Genomic DNA, 14,789 nt, shown 5'->3' on the forward strand with positions numbered 1-14,789 from the left:
CTGTACCTGACTCTCCTACGGAGAGACTCGGAAAAGAGCGCCGAACACTGAAAACATTCCTAGCCATGGTTCAGAGCAAACGGGAGGGGCGACGAAGCACCTGAGTGGACCCCTGACGCCCCGTGCGAGCCGCACATCGTCGCCCCGGGAAGCTGACAGGCTCGAGACAGAAACCTTTCCAGACCTTCCAGGGAAGCAATCCGACGGCGAGACAACGCGGCGGTGCGGCCCGCCCCGGCCGAGCGCCAGCCACGCTCGCCCGAGGGGACGCGGGCTGGTGCGGAGGGGGCGGCGGCATCCCCGCCCCGCAGAACGCCCGGACGCCCCGCGGACCCGCTCCGCCCGGCGGCGCCTCTCACCGGAGAGGTCGGGCCGGGCATCGCCGCACCTCGCAGGCCGGGCCGGACGAGCCGGGGGTGCCTTCCTACGCGCGGGCGGCTAGCGCCAGCCCCTCGCACGCCTCAAACCAGCCTCCCGCACTCACCCGGCTTCCCCGACGTCCAAGCCGACCCCAGGCGCGCGCGCAGATGAGGAGGCGGCTAAGCCGCGGCAAACCCGGGGTCCTCGGCTCCACCTCAGCCCCCGGGAGCCGGTAGCAGTCCGCGGGCGAAAGGCGAGGGCGCCGGCGGGGCGGGGCGCGGCGCCGTGCGCACAGCAGCAGCCAATCCACGCGCAGCAAGTGGCCGGCCGGGGCGGGGCGGGGCTCTAGGGGCGGGGCGAGGACGCCACGGGGCGGAGCGAGGGCTCCCGGGTTTGGCCGGCCCTCCGGGAGCTGCCGGCCAGACTTGGCGTCTTTAAATTCGCGGATGCGTAGACCTGGCCACTCCTGTTGCCTTCTGGGTGGCAGCACAGCTGCGTTTCTGCTCAGGGACTTCAAGTGCAGCATCCGTGAGATCACGTGCAGGGGGAGCCCAAGACCCAGCGGCAGGGGCTCTCTTTGCTTATAGGCCCAGCGGCGTTGACCACCAGCTGCCCAGTGTAGGGCACGTGCTCCAAGAGGGTTCTCAGGAACTGAAAGTCTGTAAAAATGTCCTTTTCTAATCCCCGCCACTCAGAAATGGAGGCCTAGAAAGGTGAAGTTACTTGTCCAAGGCTACCAACTAGTACTGTAACCCGAGGTTACCAACACAACTAACTAGTCTTCTGATTCTGTCCTGAAGCTTTTCCGGGCCATCCACCAGATTTTTGTTTTTCTTATTGTCAGGTCTCTTCCTACTGTCTTCTTTAAAGACGCTACATCTTGAATTTTCAATGTAACTTCAACAGCCTTTGCAAGCCCCGTCTGTCTAAATTTCCTACGGAATCTAAAATGTCATTTAGTTGTTTGGGGGAAAGACATTGTGTAAGTCCAGTTATTATCAATAGAAATCTAAAAAAGCTTTTACGTGAAGTATAATAAAATAAAAGGTTTTGTGTCCCAAGTTATCACAAAAGGCCATCCCCTTCTACTCCTGTTACTCCTATAGCTCTTATATGTGTAAGAGGAACAATTCCTAGTTTTTGATATTTTTTCCACTATCTCTCAGTTCTCATTTTCATGGAAACTATTTTTCTATCTTTTATATACACTTGCAGTTACATTGCCCATCATTCTGATAACATGTGCTAGGATCTAGGTGCTCAATAAATATTTGTTGAATAAATTACTTTTAAAATATGTGCAACCTTAAAATTAGTTAAATTGCTGACCTATGAAAGTTGACTTTTTAAAATAAGTTTTTAGGGACTTCCCTGGCTGTCCAGAGGTTGGAACTCTGTGCTTCCACTGCGGGAATGCAGATTCGATCCCTGGTCGGGGAACTAGGGTCCCGCAGGCCACACAGTGTGGCCAAAAAGTAAGTAAGTAAATAAATAAAAGGTTTTAAAATCTTGCTTCTTTTTTGATTATTGTATTAGGGTTAGGTTTGGCTGCATGAAGCAGGGGGAAACAACCAGAAAATAAGAGTGGCTTAAACAAAAAATTGGTATTTCCCTCTCAAGTTTTAGAAGTCCAGAGTTAGTCTAGAGCTGGCCTGGCACTTCATGGAGACAGGTGCAGCATCCTTGTTCCATCCAGGAAAGTCACACATATATTTATTTATGATTTCAAATATACTTGCATTTGGAAGATATCAGCCTCCATTCCCAATGTCACCTCATGGTCTAACAGAGCTGCTGGAGCTCTAGCCATTATACTTGCATTCCAACCAGAAGGTGAGAGGACAAAGGGAACATGCCCTCTCTTTAAGAACCTTTTCCTGGACTTCCCTGGTGGTCCAGTGGTTAAGAATCCACCTGCCAATGCAGGGGACACAGGTTTGATCCCTGGTCAGGAAACTAAGATCCCACATGCCCCGGGGCAGCTAAGCTCACACATGCCACAGCTACAGAGCCCGCACGCCTCAAGGAAAGGTCCCGCATGCTATAACTAAGACCCAATAAATAAATAAATAAAGTGGTTGTACTATTTTTAAAAAAAGAACCTTTCCCACAGTTCGCATATACCATCTCTGCTTTCATTCTGCTGGCAAAAACTTAGTCACTTGGCTACACTAAACTGGAAGGGAGGCTAGAAAATGCAGTTTCAGTACTGAGGAAGAAAGGAAGAATAGATACTGGGGGACAAGTAGAAGTTTCTACCATAGTCTCAAATCTCATCACTGTTTAAAACATTAAGTATTTTAAGATTCTCCTAGATTTTTTACCTTTATTACAGAAGAGTAATCTGAGAATAAATGCTTACCCCCATTTATGAAGAAGGGTGTTACTGCTGACCTGCCATTAGGATGCACGTGCTTCGAGTTGCCTTCCCAGACGTGAGAGGGGACTTGCACTAATGTAGCTTGTTTCTCTATCATTCTGTAAGCCTCTACTTCACAGAGAGTCAAACATGTATGTAGCTATGCTTTCAAAAATATGGGCATTTGATGGGCTTCCCTGGCGGCACAGTGGTTGAGAGTCCGCCTGCCGATGCAGGGGACACGGGTTCGTGCCCCGGTCCAGGAAGATCCCACATGCTGCGGAGCGGCTGGGCCCGTGAGCCATGGCCGCTGAGCCTGCGCGTCCGGGGCCTGTGCTCCACAATGGGAGAGGCCACAACAGTGAGAGGCCCACGTACCTCAAAAAAAAAAAAAAATATATATATATATATATATATGGGCATGTGAAAGATATTGGGATTAAGTTGCTGATGTCAACATTTCAGTGTCAGCATTTCAAATGTACTGATTTGAGTCTTTAGTAAATTTGCAAATCAGCTTTAAAAAAACTCCACATATGCCCCGATTCTGTTGGTATTCGATTATCTCTCTACCTAAGCATGTTTTCTTAAATTCCTATTACCTCCTAGATTCTGGAGTCTTTGTGACTTCAGGACCATTTTCAGGTTTGGGCCAGGACAGGTTCTAAAAGACCTACTTCACCTAAAACTGGACAGGTAGAATCCAGTCCAGTTGGTTCAAACCTACTAAGAGTAAGGAACAATCCAGGCTGTCCTTCACACCAGGCCCCACAGGTTCTGGTTTGTTCTTACTTTCTTGAGGCTGCTTCATGAACTTACTCTAATGGATGGCATTCATGTCCCATCTTTTAAGTACACCAAAGTATACTGCAGGAGCTATGTTATGTAAAGCATATTGTGTAACCATGTACTTCCCAAAATACTATCTTTCTCCGTAAGCTTACTGGGTTGTGAAACAAAAAGACTTCCTGTTAGTAAGTCAGTTAGAACTGTTGTATTTGGATGAAGTTGACTTGAGACTAAGATCACATTCCTTTGGATCATAAATGACCCTCTCCTAAAAGGATGGATATTCAGTATCAGTCATATTCAGAAAAGACCATCATAAAAGATGGTCTTTTAGAGGGAAAACAGGATACCAAAGCTTGGAAGATCATTTGATTTAGGCAGAAGAGGAAACATTTCTTTCTGGAGTCTAGACTCTGATAACAATGGATACATTTATCAGTCGGTTTCTTTCAGTTATAAATAACAGAAAAAAACAATCTCAAACTGGCTTTTTAGAATAGTAAAAACAAACAAACAAACAAAAAACCTAGTTTTAGAACAGAAAAAGGGGGACATAATCTCAGTTTAAATAGAGATACATACAGAGAAAATGAGAAGTATGATACTCTCACAAATGAGTCAGGATTTTTTATGTGTCATGTTAAAATAACCATCTATGTTGTGACACAGGAAGAGGTGGTGATGAAATATTACAAGTACTGTATGTCAAGGATATAGTCAGACACCAGTGTTTAAAAGACTGATATGGAGGCTTCCCTGGTGGCGCAGTGGTTGAGAGTCCGCCTGCCGATGCAGGGGACACGGGTTCGTGCCCCGGTCTGGGAGGATCCCACATGCCGCGGAGCGGCTGGGCCTGTGAGCCGTGGCCGCTGAGCCTGCGCGTCTGGAGCCTGTGCTCCGCAACAGGAGAGGCCACAACAGTGAGAGGCCTGCATACATCAAAAAAAAAAAAAAAAAAAAAGACTGATATGGAGACAAATTCTTCGGTGGGTGACAGGGAACAGAGGATGGGTCAGAAAAAGATACAGTAGTATAGTAGTATAAGAAGCCATAAAGGGACTTCCCTGGTGGTGCAGTGGTTAAGAATCTACTTGCCACAGGTTCAATCCCTGGTCCAGGAAGATCCCACATGCAACACAACTACTGAAGCCCGGGCACTCAAGGGCCCACGTGCCACAGCTACTGAGCCCGCGTGCTGCAGTTACTGAAGCCGGCGCGCCTAGAGCCTGTGCTCTGCAACAAGAGAAGCCACCGCAATGAGAAGCCTGCACACTGCAACGAAGAGTAGACCCCACTCGCCACAACTAGAGAAATCCTGCATACCACAACTAGAGAAAGCCTGCGTGCAGCAACAAAGACCCAATGCAGCCAAAAATAAATAAAAAATGTTTTAAAAAGCCCTAAAGAAGTTAGATGGAAGGTCTCTGGGGACAGTATAAGACAGAAATACAATAGGTGACCCCAAAATTAATAAATCATTTCAACACGTAATTTTTATAATATAGATTGACTTTAATTATACTAGAAGGGTAGCACATATGAAATGTTTTTTAAACTGCTTATTGATGAAATTAATGGGATTATTGAGTTTCATGTATGTCTTCTGTATTAGTTATCTATTGCTATCTAGCAAATTATCCCAAAACATCAGCAACTTGAAACATCAACTATTTATTTATAATCTTGTACGATTGCTGAGGGTCAGGAATCTGAGAGCAGCTTAGTCGAGTTGTTCTGGCTCAGGATTCCTCATGAGCTTATAATTAAACTGTCAGCTGGGGCTGCAAACATCTGAAGACTTGCCTGAGGATCTGCTTCCCATAAAGCTTACTTACATGGCTGTTGGCTGGAGACCTTGGTTCCTGAGTACATGTGCCTCTCCACAAGGCTGCCTCAAGATATGTCAACTGACTTCACTCAGAGTGACTGATCTGAGAGAGTGAGAGCAGGAAGCTTCTAGCCTCAGAAGAGATATACCATCACGTTTGCTATATTCTACTGGTCACACAGAGCATACCATCATGTTTGCTCTATTGTGGGAGAGCACTACACAAAAAACTGTGAATATCAGAAAGAGGGGATTTTTAGGGGCCGTCCTGGACACTAGCTATGGCCTCCACTAATTTAATAACACTTGCTTCTAAATTAAAAGGGATCTCTGGTCTCCTCTGGTACATATTTGCCTTCAGCACTGCAAATGAAAACTCCAATAGGCATGTAGTACTGGTCATTCTAATGCCATAAGCCACGGTGCCATGTTTTTCTAAAATCCCAAGAAAATGAAGTACAGTTTTCACAGTAGTTGTATTTATGGGGAAAAAAAGATGAGTGTATTTAAAATCATGCAAAATTATGTCATATTTATATGTAAACTATAATCCCATTCTAGGCTAAGATGACTATAAACAGAGTATTCACCCACGTGAATGTCTGGTGGGACGTTTGAATGTTGAGCAGGACATGGAACAATTCCTCATTTTGGTCAACCACCTGTACATTGCAAAACCCCCGGCATCCCTGGCCTCACCTCCTGAATGCCTATGGTCAGGGGTGATATTTGAAATACTTAACAACTAGGGACTTCCCTGGTGGTGCAGTGGTTAAGAATCCGCCTGCCAATGCAGGGGACACAGGTTCAAGCCCTGGTCTGGGAAGATTCCACGTGCCGCGGAGCAACTAAGCCCATGAGCCACAACTAGTGAGCCTGCGCTCTAGAGCCCGTGAGCCACAACTACTGAGCCCACGTGCCACAATTACTGAAGCCCGTGCACCTGGAGCCCGTGCTCTGCAACAAGAGAAGCCACTGCAATGAGAAGTCCGTGCACTGCAATGAAGAGTAGCCCCCGCTCGCTGCAACTAGAGAAAGCCCACGCCCCACAACGAAGACCAAACACAGCCAAAAAAATTAAAAGAGGAAGAAGAAAAAAAGAAATACTTAACAACCAGGATTCACAGAGGTAGCAAACAAATGTATGGCTACCAAGGGGGAAAGGGGGAGGGGGAAAGGGGGAGGGGAGGAGGGAAAGGGGGAGGGGGAGGAATTGGGAGATAAGGATTGACACATATACACTACTGATACTATGTATAAAATAGATAACTAATGAGAACATATTGTATAGCACAAGGAGCCTACTTAGTGCACTGTGGTGACCTGAATGGGAAGGAAGTCCAAAAGGGAGGGGATACATGTATATGTATGGCTGATTCATTTTGCTGTACAGTAGAAACTGACACAGCATTGTAAAGCAACTATACTACGATAAAAATTAATTTAAAAAAATCTAGGATTCCATGGACTTACCAACCAATCAGAATAGGTGCCAGCCAGCATGACATACTGGTCCAAATGGGCTAAACAGAAGCTCAGCCAGTAGTGCCCCCTCTAATCATCTTGTCAACTGAAAATTCTCCCACAAATTTCCAAAATGTCCTCTCGGGGGCAGTAATGCCTCTGCTGAGAACCACTGATTTACCACTGAGGACCGCACCCTGCACCCAGCATTTCATGTTCATCATCTCAAAGGATTACAACAATCCTGCATTTGACAGATGAGAAAACAGAAGCCCAAGAAGGTCTCATAGCTAGCGAGTGGAAAACCCTGGATCTGAGTTCAAGTCTCTCGAGCTCTGAAGCCCATTCATTTCCTCTCCCCTACATCACATTTCCTCTTGCTCGTCGGTGTTACAGTTAGTCAGGGAGGCAGGGACCTCGAGGGAAATAAAGGACAAGAATAATAATCCAGCTAGGAAACACACTGAATCCTACCTACTACACAGCACAGGGAACTGTACTCCATACATATAGTAATGACCTATATGGAGAAAGAAGTTTTAAAAAGAGTGGATCTATATGTATGCATAACTGATTCACTTTGCTGTACACCTGAAACTAACATAACATTGTAAATCAACTATACTCCAATAAAAATTAAAATAAAAAAACAAACAAAAAAACACACACACTGAATGCAAAGCAGCCCCAGGAACCTCAGTGTCCGGAGTTCTGGAATCTTCACTCGGTAATGTGATCTGCTCCAGTTTCCTCTCTGCCAACACCATAGCTTGGTGTGTGGGTAACAACAGGGATCTGGAATCAGACCAACTATATTCAGTCTGGATTCAAATCGCAACTCTGCCACTTCCTAGCTGCATGCCAAGTTATTTCATCTGTGCCTTAGTGTCTCCTGTCTCTCAGAAACAGTTAATAATAATACCTATGTCATAGGATTGTTGTGAAGATTAAGCTAGTTAACGTAAGGAAGGTGTTCAACAAGTGTGGGCTTTTGTCGCCTTCTCTGTATCTCATGCCTCATGGCTCGTTATTATGCCATATCACCTTCCTGATTCATGATGACTTCAGCTTGCATTTGCCCTCTTGATGCCTTGTCATCTGTCTTTGTGTAATCTTGCACTGCTATTTATTTCATTTGCTCCATATTGGTTAGTTCTACGTTCCATGAGAGCATACAACAATCTCATGCTGGCTTAACAGATAATGAGATAGAGCTATATGTGTTGAATTGGAAAAATCTTGAAGATATATTAATAGGCAGGTGAAGAAAAACATAAGAATATGTATAGTGTGCTCACATTTGTGTATTTTTTGTGAAAGCAATGGAGAGACAGTGTGGATATATAAATCATATACAGTTGACCCTTCAACAACTCAGGCGTTAGGGGTGCTGATCCCCTGTGCAGTCAAAAATCCAAGGATAACTTGGATTTGGTTTCACATCCCAGATTCAACCAACTGTGAATCGTGCAGTACTGTAGTACACATTTATTGAAAAAAAATCCACATAAAAGTGAACCTGCACAGTTCAAACCTGTGTTGTTTGAGGGTCAGCTGTGCATAAATTTTTGAAAGGATATTGTGGTAGCAGGATAATGGCCCCCCCAAATATGTCCTAATCCCAGAATCTCTGAATATGTTATGTTACATAGCAAAGGGAAATTAAACCTGCAAATGGAATTAATGTTGCTAATCAACTTTTTTTTCTTTTTAATTTAATTTTTGTTTTGTATTGGAGTATAGTTGACTTACAATGTTGTGTTAGTTTTAGGTGTACAGCAAAGTGGTTCAGTTATACATAGACATATACCCACTCCTTTTTAGATTCTTTTCCCATATAGGTTATTACAGAATATTGAGTAGAGTTCCATGTGCTATACAGTAGGTCCTTGTTGATTATCTATTTTATACATAGTAGCATGTATATTCAACTGACTTTTTAAAAAATTTATTTATTTATTTATTTTTGGCTGCTTTGGGTCTTTGTTGCTGTGTACGGGCTTTCTGTAGTTGCGGCGAGTGGGGCTACTCTTCGTTGAGGTGCACAGGCTTCTCGTTGTGGTGGCCTCTCGTTGCAGAGCACAGGCTCCAGGCATGCAAGCTTCAGTAGTTGTGGCACGTGGGCTCAGTTGTTATGGCTCACGGGCTCTAGAGTGCAGCCTCAGTAGTCGTGGCACACGGGCTTAGTTGCTCCGCAGCACGTGGGATCCTCCCGGACCAGGGCTTGAACCCGTGTCTCCCTGCACTGGCAGGCGGATTCTTAACCACTGCACCACCAGGGAAGCCCCTCAACTGACTTTAAAATAGGGAGATTATGCTGGGTGATCTGGATAGGCCCAGTGTCACCACAAAAGTCCTTAAAAGTTTGAGAGGGAGGCAGGAGAGTCGGAGTGGTGTGACATGAGAAGGACTCCACCTGCTGTTGCTAGCTTTGAAGACAGAAGAAGGGGCTACAAGCCAAGGATACAGGCAGCTTCTAGAAGCTGGAAAAGCAAGGACTCAGATACTTCTCTGGAGCCTCCAGAAGGAATGAAGCCCTGCCAGCACTTTGATTTTAGCCCAGTAAGATCCACCTTGGACTTCTGGCCTCTAGAACTGTAAGATTATAAATTTGTGTTGTTTAAGCCTCTAAGTTTGCAGTCATTTGTTACAGCACCCATAGAAAACTAATACAGATAAGCAAGAAATTGTTGATGAGGATTAGATCTGGGAAGCAGGCTCAGGAGGTCTTGATCTGGGGGAGTCTGGGGTAAAGAGGAACTCACTTGTTTATTGTCTCTCATTTTTCATTGACTGGATTTTTTACTATATACATACAAATGTTTAAAATAATCTTTTTCCCCCAAATAAAGAACCTTACCTATTGAACTATGTAACACCTCATCATCCAGTTGATGATGATTGGCCCTGTCCTCAGGCCAATGGCTTTGGCCCCTGTGGGACTGTGGGCAGGCAGGCACTGTAATCGATACATTTAGAATGACTATCTTCCAAACCTCTTAGGATACTCAAGTCCATAAGAGTGGGACCCAGAGGCATGCACACGTGCTCTGCCTTCCTCTGCCAGCTCCCTGTGTCCAGAAGGCCATGGAATCATGACTTCTCAGGATGGTTTTTCTTAGGGTTGGAGAAAAGAAAGAGAAGAGAGGGCAGGTAGGTTCGCTAGACCTCAGTTTCCCCACAGGCTGTGGGCAACAGGATGTGTAACAGGAATGGGAATTGACATCGCAACTACTGCTTGATCACCTGCTGAGTTTTAAAGTAAAAAGTCTGTATGTGTAATTAAAGACCACTCTCTCTCAGTCATTTTCACAAAATGTGCATTTGTTTTTATCTAGTTTTTCTCCACTTTGTGGATTCTTGTTTAGGTAAGGCCACCGTTCAGTTTGCTAAGAGTAGGTATCTGTTGTAAGAAAGACACAGTAACAAAGGCCTGGGAATACTAGCAAAGTTTTGTGGGGTTTTGGCAGAAATTGGTAAGTAATAATCAATTTTTGCTGCAGCCAAAAAAGCATCTAAAATAAAATTCTTAAAACATTGGCAGTCATTTCTCTGCTTAACACAATTTAAAATAGTTCTCGGGGGTGGGGGGCGGGTGTGTGTGTGTGTGATGAATTGGGAGATTGGGATTGACATATATACACTAATATGTATAAAGTGGATAACTAATAAGAACCTGCTGTATAAATAAATAAAATAAAATTTAAAACTTCAAAAATAATTAAAACATAAAATAAAATAATTCTCATTTCCTATGCTTCTGAAGACATTTCTTGCCTATAGAAAAGTAGCAAGCAACCTACCAAAAGCAGAACCCCTCTGCATTGTCCTTTACTGTTTTCTTTTCTTAATAAAAGCTTTCATATGCCATAAAATTCACTCCTTTAAAAGGCACAGTTCCATGGTTCTTGGGACTTCCCTGGCGGTCCAGCGGTTAAGACACGCCCTTCCACTGCAGGAGGCGTGAGTTTGATCCCTGGTCAGGGAACTAAGGTCCCCCATGCCATGTGGCGTGGCCAAAAAAATAAAAAAATAAAAGGCACAATTCCATGGTTCTCACTATGTTCACAGAGTTGTACAACCACTACCACAGTCAATTTCAGAACATTTTCATCACCCCCCAAAAGAAAACCTGTCACCATTAGCAGTCACTCATTTCCTTACAGCCCTAGGCAAACACTGATCTACTTTCTGTCTCTATAGACTGGCCTACTCTGGACTTTTCACACAAATGGAATCATACAATTTGTGGTCTTTCTTGACTGGCTTCTACATTTTCATTTGAAGCCTGCAGCTAGCTGAAGACATGACAGAGAAATTTCAGTCAATGCAGGAAACTGACTGAAACTGGCAAGATTTGCTTTGAAATCAATACTTCCCCAAGAGAAGAACTATGGAACATTTTTTTTTCAATAAACCTTAAAAATAATAAGAACTTCTGTTTATTATTATATTAGCACAACAGGGTACATAATTTAATACTTAGTATGGAGTGGTCATCACGTTTCACTAACTATGCGGGATTCTTTACGTACAATAGATCACTGAATCCTCATAAGAAGCATTCCTGTTTACACCTGAGAAACCTGTAGGTCCGTGAGGTTTGGTCACAGATCATACACCTACAAAGTGGCAGAGCTGAAAGTTTAATGAGTCCACGTGCCCCAGGCCCTACGATCCAGTGTATAGTGCCTGTTTATCCCCAGACCATGAAATTCCCATGATCTCATCTGTATCGGTATTTCACATTTCTTAGTTGCAAATGGCAGTCCTGCCTCTAGCTGGATTAAGCAGAAAAGGGATTTATTAAAGGACGCTGGAAGTTTGGGGAGGGTGGAGAAAGTGGCTCAAGGTTGTTTCCAGGAACAATGCCTAAAACCACACTGAAGAACTGGGCTGGTGAAAGAAACTCAAGAATGGCTGTGGCCACCATGCACTAGAAGCCAGGAACTTGAGTGCCACTGCCAGCAACATTGACACCACTTCGGGGCCAGCAGCTCCACCTGGCAGCCACTGCCTTCCTGCACCAGCCAAGTGGAACTTTCACAGAGAACCAACGCATTTCCTCCCATGCCTCATTCTGAACACGTCTCCCAAGGACAAGTCCTGTTGGCAGTCTAGGTCAGGCACCCATTTCTGAGCATATTTAAATGAACTAGGATTTTCTCTCCTGCCAAGACCAACTTCAAAGGTCTGACTTCCTGTGCTAAGAACCACATCCTCCCCAGATGAATGACAGATGCCATCATCAATACGTGTGGACTATTTGGAAGATGATGGGCAACCAAAAGTACAATTGTCTACTATCCACTTAAGCAAAGCTCACTGGGAATCTTGGGGCTCGGCTGGGCCAATCATGGCGTAAACTGTGGTTGAATGGAGGAGCTGAGAGGATGAGGCCATGGAACCAGATTCCCCCGAAGGATAAAGCCACAGAGAGCACAGAGGCCCAGCTATAAATGCCAAAGCAAAGTTGCCACTGGACCATATACTCCTCAATACAAGGTCCTCTAGGTGCACCAGGAAAGACCTCCCATCCCCTACGCACACAACTGTGAGTAGGTCTCTTGTAACAATCTTAATCTTACTGGAGTGTATTCAGATGTTATCTGTCCTGTTGAAACCTTCAGGTAGGATCTGCCATTTAGTGGGGCTGGGGGGACATCAATCACCTAGGGAAGATGTGGGTCTTTGAACAGGAAGCCAGACCTTTGAAATCAGTCTTGGCAGTAAAGGAAGTCCCTTAAGACAGCAGTCCCCAACCTTTCTGGCACCAGGGACCGGTTTTGTGGAAGACAAGTTTTCCATGGACTGGGGCGGGGGTGGGGGGGGGAGGGGATGGTTCAGGGCTCAGGCGGTAATGCGAGCAATGGGGAGCAGTGGGGAGCGGTGGGGAGTGGTGGGGAGCGATGGGGAGTGGTGGGGAGCGATGGGGAGTGGTGGGGAGCGATGGGGAGCGGTGGGGATCGATGGGGAGAGGTGGGGAGCAGTGGGGAGAGGTGGGGAGAGGTGGGGAGCGGTGGCGAGCGATGGGGAGCGGTGGGGAGCGGTGGGGAGAGGTGGGGAGCCGTGGGGAGCCGTGGGGAGCGGTGGGGAGAGATGGGGAGCGGTGGGGAGAGATGGGGAGCGGCGGGGAGCGGTGGGGAGCGGTGGGGAGCGGTGGGGAGCGATGGGGAGCAGTGGGGATCGATGGGGAGAGATGGGGAGCAGTGGGGAGCGATGGGGATAGATGGGGAGCAGTGGGGAGCGATGGGGAGCGGTGGGGAGTGGTGGGGAGCGGTGGGGAGCGGTAGGGAGTGGTGGGGAACGGTGGGGAGCGGCAGATGAAGCTTCGCTCGCTCGCCCGCTGCTCACCTCCTGCTGTGCAGCCCGGTTCCTAACAGACCTCGGACCGCTACTGGTCCGCAGTCTGGGGGGTGGGGACCCCTCCCTTAAGACCTTACTTTCCTAGGCTAGATTTGGGGGAGGAGAGGCATGCTGAGGGCACTTGAGGGCCCTGCCAAAAGTGGAAGAGGGGTGTGCTCTTTCCCTCCCCAGCAGGCTGGGGACTGGGCTCAGAGGCAACTTGGAGAGGGTCACAAGCTGTATCATCCCATCCTAGGGACTGTCTTCCTTCCTTTTCTGTCATCCCTGAGCCTTGAGGAAAGCTGTGTTTGCATGTTCCAGTCTGGTCTCAGCCAGGCAAGAGGTATTATGACAACACCTCTGGGTCTGCCCTTAGGCTAGAGAAGGAGAGGAAGCCCAGTACCGCCGCCCAGCCCCCGCCCCTGGAGCTGGGTCGCAGTGGTAGCAGGAATACCAAGCAAAGTGAGTATCTGAGGGCTACATTTGGGGGTGAGGCATCCTTTTGCTGCACCCCACCCCAGTTACTGATTTCTGAGAATCCAGATGGTGGAATGGTGGATTGCCTTGCAGGACTTCAGTAACTGTATGTTGAATGAACAGAACTTTGTCGAAAAGGAAAATCAGTACTTCTAGGAACAGGCAAATCAGCATGAGTTGTGCCTGGGAGGTATTGGAAATGTCCCAGAAGGTGGCTGAGGCCCAGGGATGGGGACTCAGGCAGTTGGTAGCAGGGAAGTATGGCCCCAGCCATACAGACAACGTTACAGGGGACTCCCATCTCTAGGAGGGGTACCCCCAAGAGCAGGGCTATATCCTGGGAGCACGATGAAGAAAATGAATGATAATGTAGTAGTTCTATCAAGGAACTTAAAACTATAGTCCTGAGGGACCAGACTACTGACTGAGGCCGAACCTCAGGCACACAGAACAAGGACACAGCTCAGAGATAAAAGCCTGTGATCTGTGATCTGAGGATCTATCCTCAAGCTGTTGGGTCACCAACATCCATGAGATGTTACGGAAAAACCGGAACAAACTTTTTGGCTAACCCAATACATCAAAACAGATGTAAGTGTCAGATTCCGATTCCACAAACTCCAATGAACCGGCCCAAATCTTTTTTTCTGGCCTGGCACTTAGTTATTTAAATAAGTGAATCTGTTTTTACATAGGCAAACTTGCCTTCTTAACAAGAATAGTCAAAAAAAAATAGGTCATGTCTCAGTCAGTTTTAACATTATCCATAAAAAAGATAAAAAAGATTAACTTAGGGCTTCCCTGGTGGCGCAGTGGTTGGGAGTCCGCCTGCCGATGCAGGGGACACGGGTTCGTGCCCCGGCCCGGGAAGATCCCACATGCCGCGGAGCGGCTGGGCCCGTGAGCCATGGCCGCGGAGCCTGCGCGTCCAGAGCCTGTGCTCCGCAACGGGAGAGGCCACAACAGTGAGAGGCCCGTGTACTGCAAAAAAAAAAAAAAAAAAAAGATTAACTTAGATGGCCAGGCAAAAATATGCTTTTTATTACTATTAGTTGTTTATAGAACAATCATTAAAATTAACTTTATTAATTAACCTTATTAACTTTATTAATATAGACAACATTTACAAACATAAAGTGTGCTGTGCTGAAATTAGGAATTACTGGA

The 14,789-nt window shown here is 46.2% G+C and overlaps 1 protein-coding gene across 1 annotated transcript in view; it reads right to left on the reverse strand.

The window, feature by feature from the left end:
• The window catches only part of TMEM50B (transmembrane protein 50B), a 35,130-nt gene extending 34,509 nt beyond the window's left edge, over positions 1 to 621 (reverse strand). Inside the window, exon 1 of the mRNA XM_082625530.1 lies at positions 485 to 621. The gene's annotated coding sequence lies outside the window, so the exon portion shown is untranslated. The remainder of the gene's footprint in view (positions 1 to 484) is intronic.
• Positions 622 to 14,789: the final 14,168 nt, after the last annotated feature.

Source organism: Mesoplodon mirus (genome assembly GCF_964341445.2).
Source record: "Mesoplodon mirus genome assembly, chromosome: 6".
NCBI classification, from domain to species: Eukaryota; Metazoa; Chordata; class Mammalia; order Artiodactyla; family Ziphiidae; genus Mesoplodon; species Mesoplodon mirus.